The 26,134-nt window shown below is 44.9% G+C and overlaps 1 protein-coding gene across 5 annotated transcripts in view; it reads right to left on the bottom strand.

Moving 5' to 3' along the window:
* The window catches only part of LOC147711220 (uncharacterized), a 197,131-nt gene that overhangs the window by 106,559 nt on the left and 64,438 nt on the right, over positions 1-26,134 (bottom strand). The window contains exon 2 of one of the 5 annotated variants that reach the window (XM_086922004.1): positions 7,114-7,231. The exons of the other annotated variants lie outside the window; for them this stretch is intronic. The gene's annotated coding sequence lies outside the window, so the exon portion shown is untranslated. The remainder of the gene's footprint in view (positions 1-7,113; positions 7,232-26,134) is intronic. 5 annotated transcript variants of the gene reach the window in all.

Below are 26,134 nucleotides of genomic sequence, written 5' to 3'. Positions count from 1 at the left end.
TTGGACTATTTTGGACTTGCAGGAGAGACTCTTAGATTGGGTGAGGGATGGGAACATACTGTCACCTCCTCAGGTTGGATTTAGAGGTAGCCTCCTCGACATCCCTCGCCACAGCCACATCACACCCCACCTTAGAGATCTACACTGGCTTCCCATCAACAAGAGGATCACCTTCAAGCTCCTCAGCCACGCACACAAAGCACTACACAACACAGGACCAGCATACCTCAACAAACGGCTCATCTTCTACACCCCGAACCCCCAGCTCCGCTTCGCCAACCTCGCCCTCGTTACCATCCCCAGGATCAGGAGAGCAACCACTGGCAGCAGATCATTCTCCTACCTCGCCACCAAGTCCTTGAACAACCTCCCAATCCTCCTACGGCAGGCCGAAGACCTACTAACCTTCAGAAGGCTACTCAAGACCGGCTGTTCGAGCAGTAGCAGCATCCCCCCCAGCGCCTTGAGACCCTCACGGGTGACTAGCGCACTTTTCAAATGTCCTGATTGATTGATTGACAAGCACTATAGATCAGCTCTTCCAATTCCTATAGATCCTATGGAAACATGTGACAGTCATTTATAAGTTGTGTTTGTAGACCTCTGTGTCGCATTCGACTTAGTCGCCCATGGAAAACTCCATGTAGTCCTATCTAAAATGGGGATCCCGAGTAATCAAGAAATCTATTGCAGATCATTATTAGACTCCATAAGGACAATTATGCCCAGGTTAGGTGGGGTACGAGGGGGGCTGACCAACCGGGTTTTGGGTGAAGAGAGGAGTGAGCAAGGATGTGTCCTTGCACCCACTTTAGGTTCTATCCCTCCCAAGCTTGCAAGACAAGCAGTGCCCGCACTACTTTTTGCAGACGATACCCTGCTCATGTCTAGAACTCCGATGGGGCTTCCAAACGTAGTAGATCAGTTTTATGTGGCTTGCGAGGACTAGAAATTAATATATTTCAAAAACAAAATTCATGGCATTTAATCGGCACAAGTCTTTTAGTGGATCATAGGGGTGGGTTTCACCCTACTTAAAGAGATGAAGCAATTTGACTACCTTAAAGTAAGGTTGACCAGCACACAATCATGGTCCCCACAAATTGTAAAAAGTCAGCTCTCGTTACAACACATTGCCACTGCCCTAATAAAAAAGCTAAGGAAGCCAATATACAGACCATTAGCCCCAGTGATCCAAGTGTATCATGCTCAGGGCATCAAAGCTGCACTTTATAGGGCAGAGCTATGGGGCCATATTAATGTAGCTCCCATAAAAAAAACAAAAAAAATGTATATTGAGATCAGCATTGGAGCTTCCTCAGAATGCCCCCTTGACACCGATGCGTTTAGATCTGGAACTGAAGAACGTCGCTCATGCGTCTCTTTCAGGCCCCTTGGGGCATATTATCAAGGGGGTTTATCTCCGCTTTTTTGGCTTTAAAAGACAAGAAAGCGGAGATAAAATTATCTCCCTATTACCTAGCTGTCGCTAACACCAGTTAGCGACAGCTAGTAGGAGTAGGAGATAGCGACCATCTTGGGCCCCACTTTGCATGTCAGTGATATTTATCACTAATGACATGCAAAGTGGGCGTGCCAAGATGTTAGCGACTGGAAATAGTCGCTAACATCGCTATCTCCTATTACCAACTTTTGGAGAAATTAGCGCTAAGCGCGAATATCTCCAAAAGCTAACACCTGCCCTGAGCAGTTCTTAGCCATGTTATCCAATGGGAGGTGGATAACATGGCTAAGAGCATTAGCTCGGTAATGCATGAATATCGCTGACTATTCATGCATTGCGGCCGATTTTTATCGCATTTGCGATAAACCTTGGTAATACCAAGGTTTATCTGCGATAAAAATCGCCGCAGCTCAGCGGTAAATTTTTGTCTCTAACCAAGCAATAGCGATAATTATCGCTATTGCTTGGTAATATGCCCAGTTGTTTTTTGGATCCATATTTGGTCAAATAACACACCACTTCCCATGAAAGAATCTCTACTCAAAGTATTATCTCTTGACACTAGAGGGCGCATTTAGTGGCTCAACTTCATTGAGGGCTGATTGGTAAAATTGGGTGTGAGTGTTCTTTGGACAGACCCAAACAGCATTCAAAAAAGGGCTTTGCCTATCCTCAAAAAGAGATATTGGAATTATGTCAATGATACATGGTTAAATAAAGGAACTGTAGTGGAGTTGACAGTCAGGTTCCTGAGTTTCAAAGACAATATGTATCAAGAAGAATTTTTATACCGTATAGAACCGCCATTAGCGAAATCTCTATATTTGAAATTTAGGTAAAGCATTCTATCAGTTAACAGCTTTTGCAGTAAATGGAGGGGTGCTAATATCTCCCCCAGCTGTCCTACATGCAAGGATGAATCTGAAACTGAAGCCCATTTATTTTTTTCTGTTCCAAGTACATGCAGATTACAAGAACTTGGCTAATCCCGATTTGTCAGATTCTAGCGGTAGATCGATTGAAAGAGATCATCAGTATGTTAAAAAGTGACTGTACAGATTTTTTAGTTTTCTCTGTGTGCAGATACCTGTTATATGCCTGGAGATTACGAACTAGGATACTAAAACCTTCGAGTAATAATTGAATCAGTTATGATGTACTGTATGCGTTTGTTTTCATGTCTACCTATTGCTTTGGCATAGTTATATTAATCTACAAGACCTAGGATTTTCATGAGATCTTAACTACTGATAGCATCAAATGTATTCCCATAATGTAAATTTTTATGCAGTAAGCTGAATGATGAAATATTGCACAGGACACTTTGCCAACCATATTAGTGACATCAATGCACTTGTGACATGAAACTGGTCATAGCCTACCAAGAGCATTGTTTTAGGTAATAGGTGAGGGTTTTTAATTGGAATATATTTGTAGGTATTTGCAGTTTTTTAATCTTATTAACACTTTTTAGAATGGATCAGATGTTAATGAAACTGCATTTACCCCTGTAAAGCAATCTCTATATGGCAGTTTTATTGATGGAATATTGCACATGGCACTTTTGTCTATCATCGCAGCGAATAATAGCTATCACTAGACCAATTCAGATGTGATATGATATTTGGCCGAAGCCCAAAATACAGCAAACTCCGAACGGGCAAGTGATTATTGTAACTGAATTGTATGTAATGTACGTATGCTTTGGGATTTCATCAATTAACTTCCCGAACGTGAACTGGAAACCTCTAAATTGCCTTTGTATGTTGATGTGTGTTTATGGTTTTTACAAATCGAATAAATTGTGATAAATGCTGAAAGAAAAAGTACATGCCATCCAGAACTACATATACCAAGAACATTCACTAGAAGGGTGAATTCACTAATTTATGTTAATTTGGGGAAAGGTGGCCCAAACGTAACCATTGCCAAAATACCACACCACTGCGTGGAGCAGGTATAAGTATACCACCAGACAACGTGGAGCATGGAAAAGTATACTGCACCACAATGTGGAGCTGGGTAGATATTGACTGTAATGGGGTATTAAAATCATATTTATACCAGACACTGTTCTTTACCCTAAAGGAAGAACTCACAATTAAATATCATACAACGGCCCCAACAACGCTAGGATGCCTGGCTTCACCTTGGGGGTGCCCAGGAGTGGGCACTTCACAGGGAAAGGCCAGGAAGGATTCCTCAGCGGTATTCGTACAAGCGCTGAGATGCCTCAGGGTAGTCGTGCACTATGCAAGTACCACTACATTTACATTTACATTCAAAGAATATAAAATGCTAAATGTGAATCGTGAACTAGAGCACAAACCAACCTGCTAAACCTAAGTGTGGCTCACTGGTTAGAGGCGGCAGACCCGAGAGCAGAGGACGGCCCGGGACCAGGGTTCGATTCCCGGCGCGGCAGGTTTCTGGACCAGGGTCAGCGGACTCGATAATTCTCTCGCCTCGGTGCCCACTCTGATCAGCGTTCACACTCGGCAACTCTGGGCATTAGCTTGCCTCATCTTCACTAACGGCCCCACCAGACCGCCGGGGATGCCTGGCCTCACCCTGGAGATACCCATTAAGGGACCATCTCTCAGGGAAGCCAGGAAGGGTTTCGCAGCGGTCGAAGCGCCTTGGGACCCTCCGGGTAAGTAGTGCGCTATATAAATGCCTATACATTTACATTTACATTTAAACCTCTTCAAAGCTCAGATGCACTCAAAGAAATACCTAGAAAGTGCAACAGATCGCACAGAAGCCACTGGTTTAAAAAAAAATAATTGTGAAAATGCAACAGAACCTTGTGAAAGGGTATCACAAGAAGAAAATTGAGTCCTTGCTCACTACAATAGTTCTTAGAAGAACATAATGCGAAGTCCGAGGAGGACATCAGAGTTTACAGTGAAGAAAGAATCTACGAAGGTAGTTTTCCTGAAAAGCTATACAGTAGCAAACCAGTACTCCACATAGAGTAAACCATATGCCTGCATGACAACCCCTTTAGCCTTAGGGTCCTGAGAAAGGCAAACAGGGTCATCTGGAGCAGGTCGATGACGGTTTGCAATGACACGTTCAACAGAGACTCCTGACGTTGACTTGGCTCATGTCCGCAAAAGAATGTTGTATAACGACTCTACAAATGGAAGCAAAGGTATGACCCCAGTGCCCCTTAATGGAGCAGATCCAATAAGGGATCAGAGGACAGAGTCACCACAGGAAGCTGCAGCTTTAAAATGTCAGCAGCCCATTTAATGACACCAGCAAAAGCCACACTAGCCTCTGTTGCTATTCTAGGACGTGAAAATAAATCGTAGGTAGGGGACTGTTGAAGACTGACGAACCCACCAAAAACCAAAGAGCCTCCTACATGCGGCTGGCCAAGAGTACCCACACACCCAATATTAGCAGTATCTGCAGGCTCATCCTGCAACATTGGGGAAAAGGCAACTGAAGAAGCTTCATCCTCAATTTGTACAGGAGATGGAGCAGGAGCCACAGTGGCAAGAAAAGGCGTCTCCGGTGCCGACCGATGTCGAGAAGGCATCGCATCGACGTCCACCATGAGGCATGTCTTGGGTGACGACCGAGGTTGAGACGGTGTTGTATCGATGTCCATCACTAAAGGTTTCGTCGGCATCACACAGTGTCGAGGCGGTGCCAAGGTACCCTCTGCAGATGCCACCAATGTCACAGCAGGAAGCCCACTGTGCTGGTTCCAGACGTCGAAGCGACTCTAATTTCGGAGCCAGGGTCCTCGATGGGCGCCGGAAACCACACCTGCCTGCCGACTGCCCAATCAAAGTCCCTTCCACTTCTTTTGGGCCTGAAGGCGCTCCAGGGAGAGGCGCTGACCCATAAAAGGTTTGTAAAGCCTTGAAATACACTTCCATTTGAGCCCTAGTCACCCCCTCATCAGGATATGGTGGAAAACTCGGGCCGACTCCTCTGCAACTGCCTCCGGTAGGGACTGGGAGGAACTGGCACCAGCGTCACGACTTCCCGAGGGTGAGGGCCTCTGTGACTTCTAACCCATCAGGTGCGATTTACTTGATTACGACCAGAGACGTCCACAGGAACGGCTCCTCGACAAGCGACGTCAATGGGAGCGAGAGCGGCGTCTCGACCTGCCTCGAGTAGGGTCCTTAGAACCAATGGGAGATCAACGCCGCTTGGATTCTGCATGGGACAGCCAGGCCAACAGCAGCTTCATCCGATGTTCCCGCAAGGACTTAGGCTTCAGCCTTCGAGAGGCATCACACTCCTCGGAGTGGTGGTGCTCTCCCAAGCACCACATACAAATGGTATGTGGATCCATCACCGACATATGACGCGTACAGGTCTCACAAGTTTTAAAACCTGAAGACATCAGCACACCGTTCCAGACTGAAAAGGCGTACAGAAGGTCAAAAAAATAAAAAGAGGCCTGAGGAACCGCTTCTCCTGTATCTGTGTTACAGCGAGGAAGAGACGAAAACTCATGTCCGCGCGCTAGAGGGGACTTACATGGCTCCACTGACGTCATATCCAGAGACAATGTGATCGCGGAGCCGTACGACACCGTCCCCCAGCACGCATAGGTACTGCTGAAAAATGTCCAGATCCAGACTGCCGCCTGGAGAGAATTCAAAGTTAAGGAATCTGCAGCTAGATTCTCTATCAGATAAAGCCACACAGAGCATCCTGAGAAGGGAGGCACACTACATACTCCTATTTTATTGTTATATGCATCCTGCTAAACCACATATATTTTATCTTGTAATTACCCCTTTCTATTGGAGGGAATTTGGCTGGCTGGGTGAACCAGGGCACATTTGGTGGGACTGCCCAACATTATTACAGTTACGAGGAAAATACTAGGTTATCCCCTTTCCAAGAGGTTTACATTCCTAGGTACTGGTACCCTAGCTGCAGATGTGTGCTTCCCACTTTGGGAAGATTACATCTTCACCTGGAACTGCAAGGAAGCAGCAAAAACCATGGTAGCTGCTTTTTAGCGAAGGAAAGACTCACCAGGCGTTGCCTACTGGAGGGCATGACTTTGGAATATTATGGCCATGGAAACGTATCTTGTCATATGACCAATCAAGGCAAAGATTTTGAAACAACATGGGACCACCTCTTGCACAAACCGAGAGAATTCCCTAGCTTTCATACCCTTCATGTTTGAAATCCATCAAATGTTTTAGGCAAGAAGGTAAGGACTAGCTGAGGAGCTGGTTGGAAGAGAAGACTACTACACAAATACATTCTAATTGGAAAAGCTTTAATTAATCGCTACGACAAAAGGGAATTGGGGGGAATGCTTCTCTTGTAACAGGGATGTGGAATTCCTATAGCTCAATTCCCAGGACATATTGTTTGAGGTCAAGGGCAACACGTTTTAATGTGTATTTTGTCCTTGGGACAAGTGGGCCCAACCCCCTGCAGCACAAACCCTTTGACTGCCAGTTTGCAGTGCCACATTAGGGGTCGGGGAAGGGCACTGCCTGCAGTTAATATTTGTGTGCATATGTTAATGCTGTTCAAACTTGTATTTATAGTTCATTAATTTAAAACCTTTATTATTAGGGTGAGTGCTCTAAGTAAATGTAAATTCTGACTGCACTCTTGATAGGGGTTCCAGTATAAAAATGTGTACTCACGGTTTCAATGTTTAGCAGTATGAAGCTCTGCATAATGCTCCCAGAATTCTTTCTGATTAGATGCAAATATTTGCAAAGCTTGAAATCCAGAATTCTTTGCTTTCAATATAAAATGTTCCTAAAAAATGAAAGTAGGGGAAAAAAACATTTAGCTAAACTACTGTAAAATTTCAGGTACCATTTCATTGCAGCATCATTTAGTAAAATGTGTTGATGCATGCTAGTATTTCTCAAAAATATTCATATTGGAAAATCAGTGTAGGCAGTTTCAATAAGATCATGGGAAACATAAAAATAAACAAGCTTTGGCAAAGCCAGTATGTCTGAAATTGTTGGTCAGATTTTTAGTTTTGGCAATGTGTGACTTGTTTTCGCATGGTTTTTGTAAAACCTTATTGATGTGAGAGCTGCCGTGTCCTCACCATTATAAAAAAACATTGGCAAAAGCAAAAATTGTTTTTGGTCTCAATAAAGCACACACTGCCACATTAGTTATCGGCACTGAACAAAACTACTTTATGTGTCGATATGCTCCTTGTGAAAGAGCAGAATGCTGTCACTCACAGTGAAGCCAGCTGTTACCAAGAGAGAGAGAGAGAATTTTAATAAACACAAAAGGTCATGGTTAACGCCAGACCAAATTAGGGGCCCAATAATTAAAGAAAGTCTCAAAAGTGCACCCTTGGTATATGTCCTTGCATTAAGCACATCTATATGGCTTTCGTGAATTCACAAGAATTGGCAGAAGTAGGGCAAGAAATTGTACTCCTAGAAAATGTTTGTGAACTGCATTTTAGCATGAGCAAATCTGCATGTGTAGATTTGCTCATGCATAAACCTAAGTGTTTGCAAGTTCATTTTCCCTCCATCCACTTTTTCCCCCAACTCTGGAAGAAGGTTTACGTTTGCCATTATCAAGAGTAAATTTCCCAAAAATTTCAGTATAGGAATAGATTAGAGAAGAGTTGTTGAAAACCCTTAAAACATGCAAGTTAGTAGGTTTACTCCTACTCAAAAGGGCATTCCAACACTGGAACTATTGCTTACCACTACATTCAGTCTCCGTATGTAGATCTGCAGAAACGGGACAACATAAAGGGATTGCTAGTATTCAAACACTACTATGGTATGAGCCCTGTCATAATCAGAGAGGCTATATAGGAGCTCTTATATAATGAGATTGCTGCCCTAATTTGTCACTGCACTACATGGCACCAAACGGACAAGTGGATTTTGTTACAGGACAAGTAAATTTATGAAGCAACTTGCCCCATGAACAAGTAGATATTTTATTAAATTCCACACCCCTGTGTAAACTGTTGCATCTTAGATATTTTTTTAAAAGAACTGTAGAAATTGTTTTATTTTGTGACATTTTCTTAAATTTAAATCAGAGAGCACTATACTCCACGCTCTCGTGGCTGCATTTTTTTGGGAGGCGTTGCGGGATAGCGGCCATCTTGGACGCGACTTGCCCTGCTCGCTGTCAGCGTTCCAGTTGATGTACGCTGTACACCGGCTTCAGCCACACCCTATTTAAATGGCATTAGCTCGGATGGGCCGATGGCCCGCCAAAGGCGCGCCCGTCAGCACTAAGTCAGCGCTCAGGGCGAGCCATTCTGCACAACTTGAACTAGGGAGCTCCAGTGTCATTCACTGATCGAGTGAGTTATTAAAATCTTTTAGACCTCTTCCTTACCCCTCACACAGTAGCAAGTTGATAGGGCTTACAAGGAACTATGTCTGTGTGGACTGTGGGTTCAAATTTACACCGGAGCTACATCCGAATGATATGTCTGTTGACACATTTAGGCGTGGAAGCATTAGTGCTTGTCTCATCAATGCTAGATCACTAAAGAAGCACTATGTAGATGTTGCTGACTTGATTATTGACAATTGCCTAGACTTATTGTTTATCACTGAGACTTGGCTTGATGCCTTCTCAAACCTCATCGTGGTCTTGGCTACACCTGCTGGCTTTAAAATCCACCGGGTGGATCGTCCAGCAGGCAGAGGTGGCGGCTTGCCTATTTTGTGTACAACACTGAGTGCAGGAATGCCAGATTAGCCTTAGGTGCAGCGATTAAGGGGAGGCAATTGGCGACTATTCGCCTCGCTAGAATAGAGTACAAGAAAAGTATAGCACATGCTAAGAAATTGTGGGACGAGCTCCACTGGCAAGAGTTAAAGGAGGCTAGTGATAAAAAAGACTCTAGGTTCTTCTGGAACATTGTAAAATGGGTTGCGGGGTGTATCTCAGCCTCCCAATAACAACGTATCGCAGGAGGACTGGGGCAAGTATTTTAAGCCCCAGTATGCCGACACACAGCTTGATAACCAGATGGTCGGCATTAGACCTGCCTATTATAAAGACAACTCATTTAGTAGCAGTGAAATTATGATGGCTCTGAGTTCAGTGTCTAGTGGTAGAGCTCCGGGATTAGACAGCGGAGCTCTTTATCAATGATAAAGAGCGCTGGAGCAAGTACATCTTTCTTCTTATCAATGCAGTTTCCCAGGGCGCAAATATACCGGCGTCTTGGCAAGGCGCAGTTATAATCACCGTTTTCAAGAAAGGAGACAGATCCCAACCAGGAAACTATAGTCCCATAAGCCTAATAGACACCATTAAAAAGGTGGTTGGTAGGGTGGTTCTCAATAGGCTCTTGGATTGGGCCAATGAGAATAATGCTCTGTCACCATTCCAGGCAGGATTTCGAAAATCTACCAGTACAATGGACCAGGTCTTCCATTTTACCCTATTGCAGTGGAAGACTGTGTTACTGGGCAAGGGCAGCCTGTATGCGGCTTTTGTCGATCTGCGGGCTGCCTTTGACCTAGTCCCAAGGTCCAAGCTGTGGCAGGTGCTGAAGAACTTGGGCCTACCAGTAGAACTTTTGACAATGCTAATGAGACTCCATGAAGCAAATTTTGCAAAGATCCAATGGGGAGGGCAGGGTATGGTTACCGCAGACTTCCCGGTTGAGCAGGGAGTTCGTCAAGGTTGCTTAATGGCTCCCACGCAGTTCACGCCCGCATGTTGTCTGTAAATGTGGACGCCCCTTCATTGGCTTGCACCAAGATACCGATTTTAATGTTTGCAGAAACACTCTGATTTTATCTAAGACGCCAAGTGGTCTACAGCACGCTTTATCTATCTTCGACCAATTCTGTGGGGAGCATGGCTTAGAAGTTAATGTGGCTAAAACTAAGCTCATGGTTTTTAATCCCCACCGTGGCTGTAGATCCCGCATTGTCATGAATGGTCGCCATTTAGAGGTAGTCAATGCCTTCACGTACCTGGGAATTCCTGTATCAAACGATCTAAGATGGTCCCAACACATAGATATTGCAGTAATGAGGCACAAACAATTAGCTGGCGCCCTTGGCTCTGAGCATAGAAAATCCTTGACAAAACCAATAAAACCAGCACTCCAGGTGAATGAGGCCAAAGCCCTCGGATCAGCACTTTACGGTGCTGAGCTGTGGGGCTTTGAGAAGCTTCAGCCTTTGGAAATTTCGAAAAATACGTTTTTGCGGCTCATTACAGGCCTCCCTAAGAGCACTCCCATGCTGCCGCTTAGGCATCATCTCAGCAGGAAGGCTGTTTTTGACTTGGCCAGGCTGCGTCCAATCTTGTACTGGCGTAGACTCTGGACTACACCTGAACTTTAACACTATGCTGAGGGGTTTTTGGACATTATTAAAGCAGACGTGTTCCACAAAGTTGAATGGTTGAATGAACTCAGAAAAATGCTGGGCGATCTTGGTCTTTACATGCTATTGGAAAACCCAGAGGTAGCTTCATTCCCACCAAAGAAAGTCCTCAAAGAAATCTTTTGGGAAAAGGTGGCCGCTCGAAACTGGAGCGATACTAGTTCAGAGACTATGGCTGGAAGATTCATAGAAGCAAAGTCCAATCCTAGCCTAGAACTCTACTGGGACGCCATAACTAGCCTGAGGGATAGGAAGTTGTTCTTCCAAATCAGAGCGGGTGCCCTTCCCCTTAGATCTCTGACAGGCAGGTGGGGTGGTCCATCAATTACCAATTGCCCCTCTTGTGGAGCACAAAACGAAACAATTGGCCATTTTTTTTTTGCTTGTACGATCTATGCAGAGCCAAGACGCATCTGGCTTATCCCAATGTGCAAGAATTTAGGTACGACTAGTAGTGTGGTAGCTTTAAGAATTATACGCACTAGCACTTTACTGCCTATAGTAATAGCCACCGCCAAATATCTTGGTTGGTCATGAACTATTAGACAGAAGTTTTTAGGCAGTTGATTTTTTCTTTTAAGTTAGCTATTTCTTTAACTTTGTAAATGATGTACTGCAAGAGTGTCTGCATTTTATCTGTAAATTCTTATCTCGCAATGGAATTGATGTATTTTATCTGTTTTAAGTCCTACTTTTAACACAAATGTTTTTTAATGGTTTTATTGAAGATTGTATATGCTTTTATGAGTTAACCTCGAATAAAGCAACTTTGACTTGACTTGGCTTGTATAGGGAATGTTGGACTCTTTATAGTGAATTACCCACCCTCTGGGGAGACTGTGAGGCTCTGGATTTTAGTTTACAACTGTCGGCCCATTTCACTTTGGGGGGGGGGGGGGTCTCTGATCTATCGGCCACCGGGATCAGCCAGTGTCTTTTTGGATACCTGTGGGGATGTGTTGGCAAAGCGTACACTGCGCTTCTCAAATGATGTGCTTCTTGGGGATAATAATCTCCACCTTGACCGAATGGAGACGACTGACCCTGCAGCTTTTCTGGACTCCCTGCACTTGGCCAACCTTTCACAATAGGTCAGTTACCCTACCCATCAAGGAGGCTATTGGAGTGGCCAAAGGCCAGAATTACTCTGCTCGCATTAATCGGGCCAACAACAACTCAAAAGAAATCTTTGCTATTGGGCAGAGTTTCTTAGCCCCTAGCACCCAGGTGGCGGGGTCTCCTATCTCGAAGACCTGGTGCAACACATTGGCGAAATTTTTCAAGGATAAAATAACTAGTATCCAAGAGACGTTTTCGACTTCTCCCAGGAAGCTTTTAGGTGGTTTGCTGTCATGGCCGAAGGTAGAATCTGCTTCCACTTTTTCCGAATTTAGATTGGTTGATCTGCCCAGTAGTCTCAGAATCCTTAAAGCACTAAAGTCGGGATCACTATTAATTCAGAAGTGAATTTAATTGTGAACAAATCGATTCGTGAGGCGTGTGTTCCTATGTCATGGAAGCAGGCGCTGATTCTTCCCCTCCTCAAAAAGTCGTCACTTGACCCTCTGGTACCTGAGAATTACCCCCCTATCTTGCTTCTGCCAAGTTTGGCTGAAGTATGCGAGAAGGTGGTCACGTCCCAACTTACCAACTATGTTGAGGTATCAGGCTTGCTTCTCCCGGCACAATCTGGCTTCCGTGCCTTGTATAGCACGGAGTCAGTACTGGTAGAGGTGACAGAGGCGATTCAGGAGTGCTTGGATGCCAGTGGGAGAGCAGCATTGGTTATGCTAGATCTCTCAGCGGCATTCAACACTGTGCCCCACTCCTTGACCGTCTATCAGAGATAGGTATCTCGGGCTCGGCTCTGCAGTGGATCTGGTCCTTCTTAGAATGTTGGTAGCAGCAGGTTTAGCTTCCTCCCTGTGCCTCCGTGCCTATGCAGATGACTACTGGTGTGACGCAGGGGTCATCACTTAGCCTCTTGCTCTTTAACATCTATGTGACTCTGCTGGTCTATCTTGCGGAGTCATTCGGGGTTAAAGTGATGGCATAAGCTGACAATACCCAGCTTCTGTTCTCATGGAGCAAGGAGGATGACTCAGTTGTGGCTGTGCAACATTGTCTATCTTCAGTTTTCCATTGGCTGGCGAATGCACAGCTCAAGTGTAATGAAGGAAAATCGGAAGTGCTTCTGTATGGCTCGTTCTCGACGGATTTCAAAGAAAGGCTTTGGCCTCCCGGTTTTCCTCGACCAACTGCGGGCAAAGGCGTCGCAAAAAACCTTGGCGCCTGGTTCGATGAAAATCTTAATTTCTCAACACAAGTGAAGAAGCTGGCCGGTACCTGATTTGGCACTTTGAAAACCCTGAGGAAATGTCTTCCCCTTTTGCCAGGCAGTGCCAGAGAAACTGTGGTCCGTGCCCTGATTTTGTACCGATTGGACTATGCCAACGCTCTTCTAGTTGATAGTCCGGGTTTCTTTGCCAAGAAACTGCAAGTTGTCCAAAACTCGACGGCCAGACTTCTTCTGGGTCTGTCATCAAGGCACAGTGTTCGCACCTACCTGCGCTCCTTGCCTTGGCTCCCAGTTGAATCTCGTCTGAAATTCAAAATGCTTTCTATCGCACATCGGGCCCTTTACAGTCTAGGCCCTACTTATTTGCAGAAGAGGTTTGCCTTTTATACGCTTGTCTGCTCAGCTGCTGATACAGACCCCTAGGTTTAAGCGCCAAAGACTTGGTGGGAATTCCTTTGTGCGCAAAGCCGGTCTTGCCTGGAACATTGTGCCCTTGGCCCTTGGGGGCAACCGTGATCCACTGCTGTTTAAGAAAAAACTAAAAACGTTGCTCTTTTAGTCTCTGATTAGTGTGCATTAGTCTTTTTCTGAAGCAAGCGCCGGGACACTTTCGAGTAGCCGTGCGCTGTATAAATTAAATATAACATAACATAACATTAAGGAGCAGGGGTGAAACGGGTTGGGTGATGCATTTGAGGTTATTATTTCCACTGTATTTTACTTTCTTCAGACTCTATTTTCTGTCTAAGGGACATTAATACGGTTTGGGGCGAGAGGAAGTTTAACAAGTTCACTGCATACAACTCTGGAATGACTTAAATGTTGAGATTTTGCAGATAAGGTGGAATTGTGATATAACAGTGATGGTTGGATTGGCTTACTGTGATTGTTCGCATGATGTGACCTCAAAATTGAATAAAAACGTTTTGGTTGAAAAAAATGCTCTAGTCATTTTCCATCTCCTGGTGAACTAGGGACTAGCAGGGCTAGAATAGCTTTGTGTGGCTACCTAAATTACACTGAAGTGTTTAGAAATTCATAGGAGGACTACCTTAAGCATGTAGAGCAGTTGTTGATGAGGATACAGCAGGCAAAACTGATGATCAAGGCAATCAAGGTGGGGTAGTCCCCTGTAGGCTTCTTCAGGCATCAGCTGGTAACAGGAAGATTCTCCCATTTTCAGCCAGTGATGAGGTGGGAGATGCGCACTTAGCATACACAATTGATAGCCTTTCTACAACTCATTTTTAGGTCGCCCACCTGCGACACAGGGCGAAGCGCTGTCGCAGCGAAACCTATAGTCGTCGACTCGGCTTTCCAGGGCTTAAAGGGAGACAGGAGATGGGCATGCGCGCGCTCTAGGCCTGACTGGGGCACGCGCAGGATGCAGGCCGGATCGGACTGGATATGTGGACGGGCGCGCCGTGCACATCTCCTGTCCCCCTTGCAAGCCCTTGAAAGCACTTTCACTTTCCATGCCCAAGACGTGTCAGCTTACTGGTGCGCCCCACTCACAGTGCTGCTGGGCAATGCGATGCCGAATCACACCCCACCTCACCACTTCACCCGGCCCCCTCCTGGGACCCGAGACTTCTCTGGATTTCCACCGCTACCGCGGGGCTATCCCTCCCTCATGGGAGTACCGCATCAACAAGCAACACCGGCCTCTTCGGGCCGCGTCACAGGCCCCGCCCATGTACGGGCAAGGATGCCTGACTTCCTGGTTTCTCCCCCCGCCCCCAACAGTGATTTTGTGCTTGTTTTAGCATAGCGTCTGCTATTCATGCTTCTAACGCTGTATTGTTTAACTATCCTATAAGTTACTTTCTTTACTGCACATAATGAAAGCACTCTAAAAAGAAGCTACAGATGTTTGATTTCATGCCGCTTTCCCATATTTCCCTCCCTCGCCTACTTGGGGTGAATTTCTGATTTATAGTGTTGGCGGGTAACCTTTTCTCTGAATGGGAGGTATTGGCTGGGGCGTGTGCTTTTTAGGACATGACGCGTGGGTGTCCCCGTGGCCCTGCCCCATCCATCATGGAGGCGCTCGTTTGCGTGAAGTAGGAGCAGCAGTAAAGGAGCATCTCCAAGGTCCAGGTGACGGGAGGCAACAGGTACTGGCCGCTCTCGCAGGTTGCAGCACAGGGGCAGCAGTCACCCCGCCCAAAAGCATAGCAGAACTCCTGATTCAGGGCAAGGGCAGCGACTCGGGGAGTGCTCCTGCTGTGTGACCTGCAGCTGTTGATGGCATGGGCCAATTACAGTTGCGCAGAGGTCACACTGTTTATGGAGCACTACTTCTTTATTTTAGATTATGCATTTGCAAGCCCTGTTCTCTACTGTATCTAAAGCGCGTACTGTTTGTGCTGCCCTTTTCTGTGTCTACTACGTGCGCTGTCCTGTCTCTGTAATGGAGCTAAGTGGTGCTCTGCTTGTGCTATCTCTACTACTTTGCTGCTCCTTATTCGGTGCTTGTGCGACTTGGCGTATGTACTGTCTACTGTTTGTGGTACCATGTCTCTGTAATTGAGCTGAAGGGTGTGCTGCCTTATATTTTGTGCACTGCTTTGCAGCTCTGTGTTGTAGTAAGTGCTTGTGCAACCTGCTTCTGTACTGCCTGTTGCTTATCTTGCTGCTGTATAGTGTCCCCTGCTGTTGTGCTGCTCTGTTAGTGGATATGTACAGTTCCTGTACTGTGTCTACCGTTTGTGGTGCACTACATTGTGCCCTAATCATATAGAGCTTGTCCTCTGTATTGTGCCTATTCCTTGTGCAGCCCTGTCGCTGTAAGTACTGCTTGTACTGTGTCTACTACTTGTGCTGCGTTGTATGTATTGTGTCCTTCCTGGCCCAAGCACTGTCGACTGCATTTGCTGCCATTGTATTTTGTCCTCTGCTTGTGCATCCCTGTCTCTGTATTGCATCTAAAGCGTGTCCTGTGGATAGTAGTTTTGTTCCCTTTGTATTATCATGTGCTTGTGCACAGGGCCTGTCTTTAGCACGAGCGAGCTGGGCACCAGTAGGGGCGCAAGGAACTGTCTGCGCGCTGATCATACAGCAGTTACCATCTGAAATGGCTTCTGCAATTCAAGCCACACTGTTTAATCATGCTTGTACAGGTTTCAGACACCACATTGAAATCCTCTCGCATCCCATCTCCTTCACAGTTACACCCTCTACCCCTCCTAGTCTACAGTTTAGCACTGTCAGAAAGAAGCTTAGTTGAGCGTAATTCACGTGAAAACGGGAGGAGTAGCAAAGTTTTTTGCCATCAGCCAAGGCCTGCCTTGTTCTTTTGATGGAGGGGCTCAGCAAATGTAAATGGCATCGAGGGGCTGGGTGGTAGATAGCCTTTGCAGCAGGGAAATGTGTTTTTATGAAATTGGTGCAGTACTAATTTGACAATTGATATTACATCACCTTGACGAGTGGATGGATATTGGAATATAATCTTAAACCTGTTTCTCTTAAGGGTTGGGACCTGGCACTGCTGTACAGGGCCTTACTTTTTTACCATGATATATATATATATATATAATTGGGTTATTTTACATATATTTGCCAGTGACTTTATGCACAAATGCAACAAGAACCTTTAATGGACAGAATGCAGAACTATGTCATACATTCAACTCAGTACACAGATCTGGGCCTAAATCCAGCGTTTTTTTGCTCACCATGCCATTTCAGTTTGGACCCAGTCGTATGCAAATCAGTCTTGACCCTGTGCCCAATGGTAACAGTCCAGCCCGAACTGCCAGGCCAGGTCCCTGTATGCATAGCATGATATTGTGAGGGATAGGTAATATATGCTGCTTTATATGAAGGGCCTTGCATTGATTGATTACTACAAGCAGCGCTTTAAGTGGGATGAAAACAGGGCGGTGGTCCTCTCAGGGTGTGGCGTAAAACACGAGCTACAATAACAAGCATTTACAATGCAATAGGTCTCGCATTATTAAAGTGTGAGCAATAGGCATAGTCAATGACAATGCCTTTTATTCATTTGCATCAGGGCGTAAACAAGCACTTTGTACATATAGTCCATGCTTATGAGAAGCAAGGCTGGCAGTCTCTTTTACTGCCAGCCTTGCTCATCGTGAGCAAGGACTATACGTTCAATGCACCGATTGCAGGTTTGAATAAAAGGCATTGTCATTTACAATGCCAATAGCTCAAACTTTAATAATGCGAGACCTATTGCATTGTAAATGCTTGTTTAATATAGGAACTTTGTAGCCGACTATGGGATCATAGTTGCTCCATTGACTTCCAAGAAGCAGTCAAGCTTTTCAGGACCTAAAGGGAGCACACTGTAATGCATACATGCTATAGGCCCCGACAACAGTCAGCCCTTCATAGTACAGACAGATCCCTCAGACAAGGTGCCCTGTGTCCCAGCAAGGCCTAGAAAGAAACACTACCATTTCCAAATGAACGCAGGTTTCTTCCTAACATTGCCTTCACTTTTCGCACAGTGACTTTTGACACACATTGCCCAAACGTGTTTCCTGCTAAACTATACTTGCCTACAGAAACAACTTTGCAAGGGCATTATCATGCCATCTTGACACCATATACAAGGTATATACATACTTTGTGCAAATGTGCTTGTTGTTTTCGTACATATGGCAACATAGCTATCTATAACACACAAACAATTGGCAAACTGATCAAGATCTCAACTGTGAGGCAGCAAGCACAGGGGCGCCGTTCTTACCTGCGTTAGTAGACCGTCATTGATCAACCCCTTTCTTGAGTAGGAAGCGGACTCCAAGGGTCGGTTTTCGAAAAGTCCAGTCCAGGAAAATAGCGGTTTCCCTACAGCGAGAGCGAGGCCGGGAATCGGAAGCAGGAGAAGCTGTCCCTGGAAGTAGTTTTCCCCTGCCAATAAAAACGAGCCAGGACAAGAAGGGAGGGTCGACGACCAGGGAAGGAGCGGAGGTGTATGCTGAGCGGAATGCGGAGAGTGGGGAGAGTGAAGACGAAGACCATAGCGGAGCAGCTGATGCAGAGACGGACGAGCGGTGGAGCGAGGAGTAGTGGTGTCCACCGGAGAAGGCTGGAGAGCGGCCGCAACTCAGGAAAGTTGTGGCAGAGCCTGTGAGTGACCAGCTCCAGGGAAGGCGAATGAGGGTACTTGGGAGGTGGGAGGATAGCGGAGATAGGGTTAACAAGGCTGAAGCACCAACCAGCACTGATTTCACTTTTGGGATTACAACCCGACTTGAGAACCCTCCTTCTTTCCCTCCCCCATTCTTATCTTTTTGGGTTTTCCTCGTATATGCCTTCGGCACCTCTAGACACTGGCGGAAGATAGACCCCTTACCAACTAATTAGACATCCTCTTTAATCCCCCCCTTTGTCTTGTTTTCGACCCTTCCGGTGCGGTGATTTCCCAAACCCTCAAGTCACAAGATTGCGGACGGCCTCCTGATTTTCCTGTCTTATGAGCCTCCGGGGAAACCTCAGCGAGACCGAGGAGCCAGGCCTAATGTCATCCCAACCCCGCCCCGAGATCAAGACGACGGATCCGAGAAAAAGAAGGAGGAGGAACACCTGCCACTATTTTAAAAAAAACACACCCTGTCAATAAAACACCTACCTTTAGAAAGTACATTCAGCCTCCGTGTCTGTTTACCCTGCCCGCACTCCCACATCGACCTAAGGAAAAGATTTTTTTGTTATAAATAAACATCTGTTTCCAGGTGTTGGCAGAGGAGCACTTCTGTGTCATTGAGAGGTCCTAAACGATGGTTGGGCCCAGCAGTTTGCTGATATCTCCACGAGGGGTGTTCAGCTCATGACCAAGACAGGGTCCTACATTAATTCCCATAAGTTAATTGGGTTGGATCCTCCAATATGTGAATTCTTGGCAGAACACACACATACATCGAAGACGCTTAGGTTAGAGAACTTATCGTGGAGTAAGCAAGATTATTATATTGTTTTAATACCTGCATATATACATTGTCTCAGCACGATGGTGAAACATTTTATTTTGTTCACTGTCCTAATACTTCTAATAACCTTTATCTGCTTCTATTGATCATCATAATACATATATTCTATACAAGAATCACGTTGGTTCAGTCCCTCTGTGTATTTCTTGTATCTTTCTCTGAGCAAACGAGAGCACGAGTGACTGGGAAGAAGGGTTTTGGATGTATCACCATGATTCCTGAGGGATCAGGCTTGTCATGTTCAGTGATTAGAAGAACCATTTGCTACCTGTCTAGGTTTAGGGGGGCTTATAGTAGCACTGTAAGCTAGTTGATCTATCGGATAACATATCCTGAGGGGGTGCCCAAAATAAGTCTTGTACCATCCCAGCCTTTATGCTATCCAAAAGTAGGCAGTTCCTACTGAAGAGTGGAAACTACATGACAAACGGAGTTGGAGCAGGACTGTCTCAACTTGATGACAAGGAGAGCATCCAGTGGTCTTAAATAAATATAGGTTACTACCCAGAAAGCAGAACTGGGTGTCCATTCAGAGGGCATGCGTTGCCAAGGAGTAGGCTTTGAGAAGGTTCCAGATGTATCTGTTTGGTGTTTGTGGAACAGCCAGATCATACATTTCTGTTTAAATGGAGTAGGCCTATTTTATCTGCAGGTCTACAATGTTCCTATAAAGAGCAGTGCAAAAGCACAACAAATACTAACACGGTTCTAGTGTAAGAAACCTGAAAAAAGTCCTATTTAAGAGGATGGAATCCCATCACCCACCAAGATGGCATGCTTCATCATCTGGGATCTCTTCTTCCATACAATCTTTCAGAACATGCCGTTCCACCCGCAAATGTTACCATACCATCCACAGACTCAATTTTACCTGAATCAGCCTTTTTTAGGCCAGGGCAGAGGGCGATTCCACAGACGGAGAAGAGAGCAGCAGGCGCAGGTACATTGGAGCCCACCTCCATCACCTCGGAGCATGCACAGTGTGAGGAAAGGTGCCCAGAAACAACCAGGGACCAGCACAGAGAGGATAACTTAGTGGTGAATCTGAGTGACCATACGTTGATCTGTGATGAACAAACGGTACTCAACAGAGGACTAGGATTCGTCCCTACCAATAATGGGGACCCATTCTTCATTCAGTGTGAGTTAGCTCAATTCATTAGGAAGATTCGCCTTCACTTCTTCTTTAAAGATAAAGATGGCGACAGCAATACACGTGACACTAAAGACATCAACAGTGGCCTCAAATTGAAGTCTACCTTTAGTCCATCTAGTCACTTGGTTCCAGATCAAGTAGTGACTTTCGAGAAAGTGGTTAAACATGACATTTCGATGATCGAAACAACATCTAATCATCAATTCCAGAACCTTCAGCGAAAAGAGAAGAAAGCTCTTGAATCTCTTACAAAGAATTAATCGATTATTATAAAACCGGCTGATAAGGGTGGTGCGATAGTCATAATGAATATCGCCGACTATTGCACCGAGTGCCTTAGGCAACTTACAGATATCCGGTTTTACCGACAGCTAACAATTGACCCAACAGACAGATTAAGCAAAGAAGTTGGCGAATTTATAGAGGAAGCCAAGAATGAAGGTTTTTCTTGCTACTCCACACCCGGTGATGCCTTACTTTTGTGCTTTACAGAAGATCCATAAAGCACAAAGGCCACCACCCGGAAGGCCCATTATCTCGGGAATAAATTCTTTGCTGGAACCATTATCCACCTTTGTGGATTTTTTTTGCAAAGATTAGTCAAAGAAAAACCTATGAATCTTCAAGATACAAAGGACATCTTAAGATTGTTTCCGAGATTGAATTTGATGTGTCATCTGATTTCCTCGTCTCCTTTGACGTTGAATCGTTGTACACATGCATCCCTCAACATGAGACCCTAGATGCCATCAGGTCACTGCTGGACAACAGACAAATTGAGACTATTACACCAGTCCACTTCATCATGGAGTGCGCCAGGTTAGCTATGACTGAGAACTTCTTCAAATTTGAAGATAAAATGTATCTAGAAACGTCAAGTACATCAATGGGGAGCATTTTCTCCCCCAGTCTAGCTAACCTGTATGTTCACCTTTTTGAACAACATCACATATTGACGGCTGACAATCCCTTCAATGAATGGATTGTTACATGGAAACGCTACGTTGATGATATTTTGTTGTCTGGAGAGGTGATGCCAGTACTATTAATGCATTCCACACTTGGCTGAATACAAGAAATGAATTCTTGAAATTCACGGTGAAGTATAGCAAAGACCAACTGCCCTTCCTGGATCTTTGAATTTTTTCATCCTGATTGGGTCTAGGTAGTGAACTCTACACCAAACCAATGTCAAGAAACTCTTTACTGACATTCGAAAGTTTCCATCCTAAGTCACTACGCATGAACTTACCATTCAGACAATTCCTACGGCTTCCTAGGAATTGCTCTTCAAAGGAAAGTTATGAACATCATGCCACATCAACCTGTCTCTGAAGCTACAGGAGAGACACTACCCAAGAAAACTGATACGGCAAACCAAGAAACGAGCTTCAAATAACAATCGTGAAGCGTAGCTAGAGCCCCCTGTAACAAAACCACCAATGACCAGATTAACCTGTGTCAACACTTACAGCACTCTATCAACAAAGATTCAGAAAAGTATACGCAAGCATTGGCGTATTCTGAATGTTGGACAAACGCCGGTCGAATTGTCCTTGTTCTCCTTCAAATTAAGTTCCAATTTACGTGACTGTCTAGTCTACACTAGACCCAGAGTGGAGAATCCAAAACGACAAGAAACCTTATGGAGTCTACCGTCTGTACAAGGACATCATCCAAGCGGGACATGTTCTGAATGCCCACAAACGAAGCACAGAACATAAGTGGACATAGGCACTACTGGACCTTGGCGGCAAGTAAAGCATACTAACTGTAGCAGCGAAAAAGTAATCTATCCTATAAGCTGCCCATGCCGATTGAAATATGTTGGTAAAACAACCCGCAAAGGTGAAACAGAGCATACTAGAACACAAAAGCACGATTCAAAGCAAGAAAAAAATCAACCAGATTGACGACCCACTTCCTTGAAAAACAGCACAAAGCGGACGATCTAATGTGGACAGTTCTAGAACAAACCTTTGTTCCTCCGCACACTGCTGCTATATCAAAGTTTCTATTCAGGAAGGAAAAAAGGTGGGTTTTTAAATTGCTGAGTGACAGTTTGGGGCTGAATGATGATATTCCGTGGACATTGTCAAAGCAGTATTAAAAATACAATTGTATCAGGAGGAAACTGGGCATCATGATCTAGCATAATCTAGATATAAGACTGTAGTGGATCCAATCATGTCCATCTGAATAGATTCTGGATATTGATCAATGAATTTGAGCTATGTAATTAAAGGCATTGTGGTGCGTTGCTCCCGGTAACATGCTACGTTTGTAAACAAACTAGATAAGCATAACTTACCACGTTACCTGCGATAAACACGATAAACGCGATAAACACAATACAAAGAAAAGCTTTTCATAATAACAACCTTTTTTCATGAGTAATTGCTCATGTTCTGTGTGAGAATGCTGCAAGAACAAACTAGTTCCATAACAATTGTGAACCCATATCTCCACATTGTTTTTCAGCGATGCTGAGCAGTGAAGGTTATGGACAGTGATGAGTGTGGAGTGCTAGACAATCAGTACATCTAGCTTAAGGTGATTTAAATAACAAATACAAAACAACACACTACATTTCCCATGACCCATGAGTAGTTAGGAATGCGCAGTTCCGAAATACAGGCAACTATATTCCCTATCATCACTCATTGCTTGACAATGCGTTATAGATGTAGCGCGATTGGTGAAAAGAGTGAGTTGCATTTTCCATGACTGGCTATGACCATTCCAACGTAGCAAACTACAACATTTTTTGCGCGTTTGACGAGGTAGCGCTCTGCTCCTTCCATGATTGGTTGGCACAATGCAGTCTCTGAATGTAGAGAACTACACTTTTTCCACACATCGTTTGATGACGGTTTTCGAACGAGATGAGAACAGCTAAAGTTAGCTTATTGTGTTTTAACTAACTAACATATTACAACACATTACATTTCTCAGGAGTAGTTATAAAAGCATAGTCTCCGAGTATATGAAACTACACTCCCCATCATCACTCATTACATGATACCGCGCCTTAGATATAGGGCGATTGGTGAAAAGAGCTAGCTGCTTCTCCTGGATTGGCTACACGCATTTTAACGTAGTAAACTACATTTCCCTTCATCACTCTTTTTGTGATGATGTGGGATACACGCAGCACGTTCGATGAGGGAACGTACTGCTCCTTCCACGATTGGCTGTAGGAATGTAGTCTCTGACTGCAGAGAACTACATTAACCATCGCTTGATGACGCGTTAAGTACGTGAAAAGAGCAGCGTAGCCAGCTGTACTCAATTGCAGCAATAAAGCGAGAATAAATAGCGCACGCTCCCCCCTTGTCGGTTACCGCTTGGGACAGCCAGAAGACCGTCTGGAGTACCGACAGAGAGGTGAGTCAGGGACTGCTAATTTAAGGGTCAGGTGAGTCAGGGAACGCTAATTTAAGGGTGAGGATTAGACTCTGGCATACTTTAAGACCAGTATATTCTACTCTTGGGGATGAATACCATCATTATATCCTTGCATGTGCTTTGGCAAAAACGGGCATTTTGACAGCATGATCATATTTGTGCTTAGACTTCAAACAAACACAGTGGGGCTGTCCACTAATCACAGAGAAGTGAAACAAGAGGGTGACAAACTGTGTAGACAACCACATATTATCTAGCACATGTTTGAGAAACATTACTATTATCATCTCTACATGTTGTTGGGCTAATCAAGGCATATCGATAGCAGTACTGCATCTGTACTTACACTGCAGTACATACTAGAGTGCTGTCCTAACTATTGAAAAGTGTAAAAGAAAAAGAGGGTGTTCTAATGATAATCACAAGCTTTTCTATGTGATAAAAACTTCTTTTTCTTGTCAGATTAAGATTTTTGTGAGTCGATTTATAAGGGAGTTCCATAGATTTATGGTGTATTTATTAATTCCATGAATCTAGAGTGTTTTTTTCCTCCCCACAGAGCGGTGCCTCACGCCCTGAGCTGTTGCCAGGAGTGGTGAGGATTTCGCCAGTTTATGAACGGGTAAGAAACTGAAATTTTGTTAAACAAGAAGTTGTATAAGTTCCTTTAGTGATACAAATTTCATCGAAACAAATACTGATATGATTTAGGTATTAACAATGAATAGAATATCACTGTGCTTATTCTTTTCCTAGGTGACAAGACAAACCCTGTAGATCCTTTGCAATGAACACCACTGGTGACTGTAGGTTGTAACGTTCCACCTACGTGGTATAACTGTCATTTTTATAATTTTTCACATACACCATTTTGCAGCAGCATTTCCATTCTGGTCCTGAGGAAGGCCAAGATCGAAGCACAATCAGACCCTCTTTCTAGACCTACGCGATCGCTAATGGTTGGTTGGTTGGTTGATTGCTTTATTTCGATATGCAAATATCATAAAAGCAGTACAAAAGTATATAAAAACAGCACATCGTAAAAGACTGTACATTTAAAAACAAAGCAGATAAAAAGTGGCAATTTGATCAGAAATAAATTAATTAAAAGGTGAATTAAAATGATATGGACAGTCTTTTTGAGCGGATCAACCATGCCCATTTTAAAAATTTGGATACAGCACAAACGATGGGAGAGGATGTATCAGTTAATAAAATCCGTAGAGCCACCAAATGCTGGCGAGTACCCAATTGTCTACAAAGTGGTTTAAGCCAGTGGGATCTTGGGCGGGCGTAGTCAGGACATTCAAAAAGGAAATGGGCCACGGTTTCGGGCCTATTAGTACATAAGGCGCAGTGGCGTGATGCCTGCGCAGGCATATTCTAGAGAGGAGGGCAGCTAGAGGTAAAGTGCCTAGTCTAAATTTAATAAAGATTGCCCGGTCCACAGATATTGAGATTGTGTCCAGATAGGGCTCAAAGGCAACAACGTCTTTTATTTTCAGGTAAGCTGCGGTGGAATTGCAGTGACGCTGGTTGCTGATGTGCTTGGCAGAGACCCATTCCCAGTATAGTTTTTTTAAGGTCGCCTTCAGGGGGGCAGAGTGGGTGGACCAACAAGACCCGAATCCTAGGTCCCCTAGGAGATTTGTAATGTCCCTGAGCCATTTAATCTTGTGCCAGCCGTCCGAACCCATCACCTCTGACAGCCCGTCTGCATATGATTTTAGTTCCGGAACCCTCCACAGACAAGCCCAAAGGAGAAGAGGCCGGAGGCTGGCCTGGTCCTTGATTGCTTTACAACCCGCATCCAGAAGCACCGGAACTGTCGGGGTGCTCATCGGGATGGCCAAGAGGTCCTTTAGAAATTTGTTCTCTGCCTTGGACAAAGACTCCATGTTACCTAGGCCCCATAGCTCAGCCCCGTAGAGTGATGCAGTTACAGCTCGGGCTTTGTAAATGTCAATTATTGGAGCTACGCATTGTTTAGATGAATTGTTATACTCCTTCAACAAAGCTCCCCCCACCCTTTTGTGACTGATGGTCATTTTGTTGATGTGGGGAGTCCAGCTCATGACATCGTTCAAACGAATTCCCAAATAGTCAAATTCTGACACTCTTTCAAGAGGGATAGAGTTCAGGATAGGAGGGCGGCCAAGTTTGCGGGGGGGTGCATGATTAAATATTTGGTTTTGTCCACATTGATGACAAGTCCTCTTTTGGCACAAAAGTCCTGGAAGCGGTTCATAAGCTTCTGGAGGCCCTGGGGGGTTTTCGAAATAAGGAGGGTGTCGTCGGCAAACAACAGGGTTGGAATCCTTACGCCCCCCAAGGAGGGGGCGTCTGCTGGTTCACCAAGCAGGTGCTCTACCACCCCGTTCACGTACAGGGAAAATAAGGTGGGAGCTAGTACACAGCCCTGCCGGACGCCCCTAACAACCGGGATCCTATCGGTCTTTTCCCCGTTTAGTCCCC

The sequence above is a fragment of the Lissotriton vulgaris genome, chromosome 5 (assembly GCF_964263255.1).
Source record: "Lissotriton vulgaris chromosome 5, aLisVul1.2, whole genome shotgun sequence".
Lineage (NCBI taxonomy): Eukaryota > Metazoa > Chordata > Amphibia > Caudata > Salamandridae > Lissotriton > Lissotriton vulgaris.
The sequence above is the reverse complement of the archived record's forward strand: the minus strand, read 5'-3'. Positions and strand labels throughout refer to the sequence as shown.